Source organism: Pteropus vampyrus, unplaced genomic scaffold (genome assembly GCF_000151845.1).
Source record: "Pteropus vampyrus isolate Shadow unplaced genomic scaffold, Pvam_2.0 Scaffold171, whole genome shotgun sequence".
Taxonomy (NCBI): domain Eukaryota; kingdom Metazoa; phylum Chordata; class Mammalia; order Chiroptera; family Pteropodidae; genus Pteropus; species Pteropus vampyrus.
Window position 1 is genome coordinate 2076615 of NW_011888952.1, and position 6201 is coordinate 2082815.

General features: G+C 40.4%; 1 pseudogene; it reads right to left on the bottom strand.

Moving 5' to 3' along the window:
- Positions 1 to 491: 491 nt before the first annotated feature.
- On the bottom strand, positions 492 to 656 carry LOC111746013 (annotated as a pseudogene).
- Positions 657 to 6201: the final 5545 nt, after the last annotated feature.

Sequence of the window (6201 nt, forward strand, 5' to 3'; positions counted from 1 at the left end):
AGCGTCTGCTGTGTGTGTGCCATGCAATGTGCTAAGTGCTGGTGATGGCTCAGAAGTGGTCTTGGTCTTTCAGTGAGATAACGAACAATAATTCAACAAGCTAAGCATTTGGACATAGATGAATAGAAGATCTTACAGAAACACAGAGCCCTTGAAGTATGAGCTGAGATTCAAGTTGGGAAAGGAGAGGAGGCTACGCCAGGCAGAGGGCACAGTATAGGCAAAGGCAGGGAGTTGAAGTACCTCATGGGCTAGGTGGGTGCCAACGACCTAGAACTATACGGCCCAATAGAGCAGCCACCAGCCACATGGTTTTACTGAGTGCTTTAAGTGTGGCTGGTCCTAATTGAGTTGTGTAAAAAACATTTTGGATCTTGAAGACTTAGTATAAAAAAGAGTAAAATAGCTCATCATATTTTTTTATATTGATTATATGTTGAAATGATAATATTTTGCATATATTGGGTGCAATATTGTGATTTATAAGAAATATATATTGGGTCATTCAGATGACCAAAATATATTTCATAAATATTTGTTCTATGTCCATGGTTCCTGGCTTGCGATTACCAAAACCCTTGGGAAAAGTTTTCAATTAGCAATAATCGTGCCTCGGATAAACCACATTGGCTATGATACTGCCACTGCACAAAGCTACCAAAACCCTTGGAATTTCCAGAGTGAAAGAGTAAGGGAAGCATCTTTTGCTGTAATATTTGGTCTCTTGTCCTCAGTTCCTGAAATCTCTTGAGAGCCATAAAGGCCAAATAGGTAGGTTTCTTGTTATTCATAGCAAACTCTTTTCCACCACAAACTAGGTTTATGTTAATGAGGTGACTTTTGGCAGGGGGATGGGGGACTAAGAATGGGGGCTGGTTGCCAGGGAACCAACCATTAATAGAGAGTTGGAACTTTTAATTCCATCTCCTGATTTCTGAGAGGGGAGGAGGACTGATGGTTGAATCAGTCACTGGTACCCAATGATTTAATCAATCATGGCTATGTAGTGAGGCTTTCATAGAAACCTGAAAGGACAGGGTTCATAGAGTTTCTGAATTAGTGAACACATGGGGATTTGGAGGGAGAGGGGTGCCTGGAAAGGGCAAGGAAACTCCACACCCTTCCCCATACCTGGCCCTATTCATCACTTCCGTTTGGCTGTTCCTGAGTTACATGCTTTTATAATAAACTGGTAATCTAGTAAGCTATTTCTCTGAGTTCTGTGAGCCACTCTAGCAAAGTAATCAAACCCAAGGAAGGGGTTATGGAAACCTCTGATTTAGAGCCCATTGGTCAGAAGCACAGATTACAACCTGGACTTGTGATTGGCATCTGAAGTGTGGGGCAAGGAGAGGTCTTGTAGGGCTGAACTCTTAACCTGTGGAACTGATGCTATCTTTGGGTAGATAATATCAGAATTGAGTTGAATGGTAGGACACCCAGCTGGTATTTGAGAATTGCTTGATGGTGGAGGAACCCACTCCACATACACATGTTTGAATTGGTGACCAGAATCATTTATTGGGTTTACTGAAACCTATTAAATTTAATTTCAACGTTCTCTTTATACTTTTTAAATATGGCTACTAGAAAAATTTTAATTTCTTATGTGATTTACGTTGTATTTCTATTAGACAGTACTGATCTAGAAAATCTGGGGGCAGTAGAGGGCAATAAATTCAGATTCGATCCTTTAGTTCATTTGCGGGCTGACATGAGCCGGTAGACAAGCCTAAGTTACCACACTACTCATAGTACCAGCCACTTGCTATTTTATTGCACTCAAGCTCTTCATGCTATTATGTTCTCTGTTTGGCCTCTGAAGCATCTGTGCTTTTTGATCCTGCCAGGAGCACCTGTGTGGTTGCCACTTTGCCCATAGTGGCATCCAGAGTGTTGAGTGTCCCAGCTTCTCTAGACCAGCACTGTCCAGTTGAGATACAATGGAAGGAAGTCCAGACTCTCATTCCTGGGCTACCTGGGGAAAAGTCGGTCCATACACTAAACCCAATCTGAGTCCCAACCAAGTAAGTCCTCAGGGAGCTATTTGAGGTCTCAAATCAAAGCTATTGCTGCATCTAACTCAAATAGTATCCTGCCTGAGGCTGAGTATTCAGCCATGACTTAGAGATCACGCACCCGCAGTGGGCCATTAGCTTTTCATCATACCTGAGTTACGATGTGCTGTGCCCTTTTCTAACTGCCCATCTGTTCTCCACTTTGGAGAGTGGAAAGGGGACAGGTGTCTGCTGTTGCCCCAAGCAGACCTTTTGGAACTGCCTTTTTGCAGATTCCTTCACTCAGTCCACACCACGAATACTGTGTGGTTTATATCATCATCTCCAATTTACATTTGAGCAAACCAGTCTGAAAGAGTTTGCACGGCTCACATAGCTGGTAAGTGGGATTTCAATGCCATTCTGCCTCCAAAGCCATCTTTCCATTACTCAACTAGGCTCAGCCTTACTGTGTTATCTGACTTCTCAAGATCTAAACATGAAACTCTGTGTTAGTTAAGAGAATGCCGGCAGTTGGCACAGATAAACTGAAATCTCAGGGCTTTCACACATTTGAGGTTTATTTTCACTCATGGAAAGCCTTATGCAAATGTTTGACAGGTATCCTTCCATGCAGTGATGCAGGGACCCAGGTACCACCCATGTTGTGGCTCTATCATATTCAACATGGGGCTCCCCAGGTCTCTGTGGGGTACCTCCATGGCTGTCATGGCAAGACAGGATGCAGCTGACATCCTGTTGGAGGATGCAGGGTACAGACAATACATCAGGCAGCAATAACATTTTATTTCTAGTACGGAGACCCCAGATGACAGTGTCTTAAAGAGAGGAGGCATGCCCCATCATCCATTCCTTTTTCATCCTGCTGCTTAGGACACAGATGTGATGGTAAGCCATCTTGAGCTACATGGATGAGAAAAACACTCTAAGGATGGCAGAGTACATCCTTAGAGTACTCTGAATGACAGCATATAGCAGTCAGCATGCTAGCCCTGCACTGCCCACCTCCAAACTGTATGCGGGAAAAATTAATTTTTATCTTGTTTAAACTACTATTGTTTTAGGTCCCTGTTACATGCAACTGAACATCTATCCTAGGTGCAGGGATCCCACACTTTCGGTCCACAACAGAACTATATCCTACAAATAGTGGCTAGAAAAAAGTTAGTCAGCCTAAAGCCCCAGCCCAAAGCAATGAAGCTTCACTTTAGAGGGTGAGATACAGCAGAGAGAGTAACTCCTTTTGGGAACATGATAACATTTTTAAATTGTGGTAAAATATACGTAATAAAATTTACCATTGTAACTATTTTTAACTGTACAGTTTGATGCCATTAAGTATATTCACAATGTTGTGCAACCATCCATCTCCACCATCCATCTCCAGAAAATTTCCATCTTCTCAGACTGAAACCCCATTCCCATTAAACACTAACTCCCTATTCCTCCTCTCTCCCAGCCCCTAGCAACCACCATTCTCCTTTATATCTCTATGACTTCGACGACTCTAAGTACCTCATATAAGTGGAATCATCTAGTACTTGTCTTTTGTGTTCGGCTTATATCATGTAGCATAATGTCTGTATGTGTTATAACATGTATCAGAAGTCCCTTCTTTTTGAGGCAGAGTAATATTCCATTGTATGTATATATCACATTTTGTTTATTCATATTCATTCTGTGATTGACACTTGGGTTATTTCCACCCTTTGGCTATTGTGAATAATGCTGCTGTGAACATAGGTATCCAAATATCTGTTTGGAAAAAAAAAAAAAGGTCTCTGTGGGGAGGGGAATAAAAAGTAGAAAAAGCACTCCCATATCTTAACCATATGGGCCTGGAATGGCACATAACTTTTCAGCTTACATTCTATTGGCAGGAACTAGTCACAGGGTATACTAATTATCTATTGCTGCATAAGAAATTACACTACAACTTAGTGGCTTAACACAATAAACATTTACTACCTATGGTTTTTGTTGGTCAGAAAATAAGGAACAGCTTTGCTAAGTAAGGCTCTGGCTCAGAGCCTCTCAAGAGGCTGTAGTCCAGATATGGACTGAAGCTAGAGGACCTGCTTCCAAGATGGCATGCTCACACAGCTGTTGGCAAGAGGCCTCAGTTCCTTGTAGGTCTCTCCATAGAACTATTTGAGTGTCCTCAGAACATGGCAGCTAGTTTTCCCCAAAGTAAGTACTGTAAGAGAGCAAGGTAGAAGCTGCAATATCTTTTATGACCTAGTCTCATAAATTATATACCATTATTTCTGTGATATCCTATTGGTCACAATAGGATATTGGTCACATTGTGATATCCTACAGGCCAATCCTACTGATGTGGGAGGAGACTACACAAGGGTATGGATAGCAGAAGGAGGGGCTATTGGGAGCCATCTTGAAGTCTGGCTACCTCTGAGGCCACACCCAGTTGCAAGGGCATCTGAGAAATGTAGTCTCTGGCTGGGCAGCAATAATTACATTTGGTGGACATCTTTTTTTTAAGTTTTATTAGTTTCAAGTATACAGCACATAGGTTAGATATTTATATAGTTTATAAAATGATCCCTCTAATTGCTCTTTCCGTCTGGTTTTCCACCTAGCCATTACATTAAGTCTAACTGCATTCCCTATGCCATGCTTCCCATCCCTGTGACCATCTATCAACTATTAATTTGTACTTCTTTAACCCTTCACTCCTTTCTCCCAGCCCCTCAACCTCCCTCTCCTCTGACCACCACAAGATTGTCCTCTATATTCGTGAGTCTTTTTGATTAGTTCGTTCTTTTCATTTCTTAGATTCTGCATATAAGTGAAATTATATGGTATTTATCTTTGTCTGCCTTATTTCACTCAACATAATAACCTCTAGGTCCATCCATGTCATTGCAAATGATAGGATTTCATTTTTTAATGGCTGAGTAATATTCCATTGTATATATGAACCATAACTTCTTTATCCAGTTGTCTGTTGATTTAGGTTGCTTCCATGTCTTGGCTGTTGTAAATTATGCTGCCACGAACACAGGGGTGCATAGATTTTTCTGAATTATTGTTTTGGTTTCTTTGGATAAATACCCAGAAGTGCAATTGCTGAGTCAAAAGGTATATCCATTTTTTAATTTTTTGAGAAACCTCCAGACCGTTTTCCACAATGGCTATGCCAATTTGCAATCCCCATTTTGTGGACATCTTGATCATCTTGGCCATAAACCTCTCTCTAGGAGTCTCAGTGGCATTTCTGATTGCCTGTGTGACCTGTTCTTCAGTTTTCTCCTCTGTACAATGAACTTATTCTTTCCCACTCCCTGGAAACTAGCATTGATACCTTCTGTCTTGGCATCTAACCCAAGTGAAAGCTGTAGGTGATACTCATTGGTATAGGTTAGACCTGAGTCTCAGAGAGGCAGTCTTAGGGGAGGGGTATCATCAGAAAAGTATGAATGGGATCTGAATTCAAGGGCTAAGGGTCCAGGAAGCATGTCAGATAAGAGCACTGGTTTTTGAGTCAGCAGCATGGGTTTAAAACCCACTTTAAACTTTTTATCCTTGGATGAGCAATTTTTAACTCTTGGGGTCCAGTTTCCCATACAACAGGAAAAAAACATTGACCACATTTGGATGGTTATTAGAAGGACTGCTTATCTAATCTCATGTTTCCTAAAATTGTGTTTGTCACATCTGTCTCCTTAATGCTTTTCCCATATTTGTATGCCATCTGTAGTATTATCTAATATTTTCTTTATATGTATATATTTATAACATCTTTATATGTAATTCACATAATATAACTTACTCATTTAAAGTATACAGTTCGGTGACTTTAATATATTCACAGAGTTGTACATCACCAAACATCACCAAAATCAATTTTTGAACACTCCAATTTTCATAACCCTAAAAAGAAACCCTATATCATTTACCAGTCACTTCTCATTTTCCCCCAATCCATCCCTTCTCCAGCCCTAGGAAACTACTAATCTACTTTCTGTCTTTATGGATTTGCCCATTATGGACATTTCATATAAATGGAATCAAAATATGTGGCCTTTTGTGTCTAACTTTTTTCACTTAGCATAATGTTTTCAAGATACATCTATATGGCAGCATTTATCAGTACTTCATTCCTTTTTATGACTGTATAATATTCCATTGTATGGATATATTACATTTTATTTATCCATTT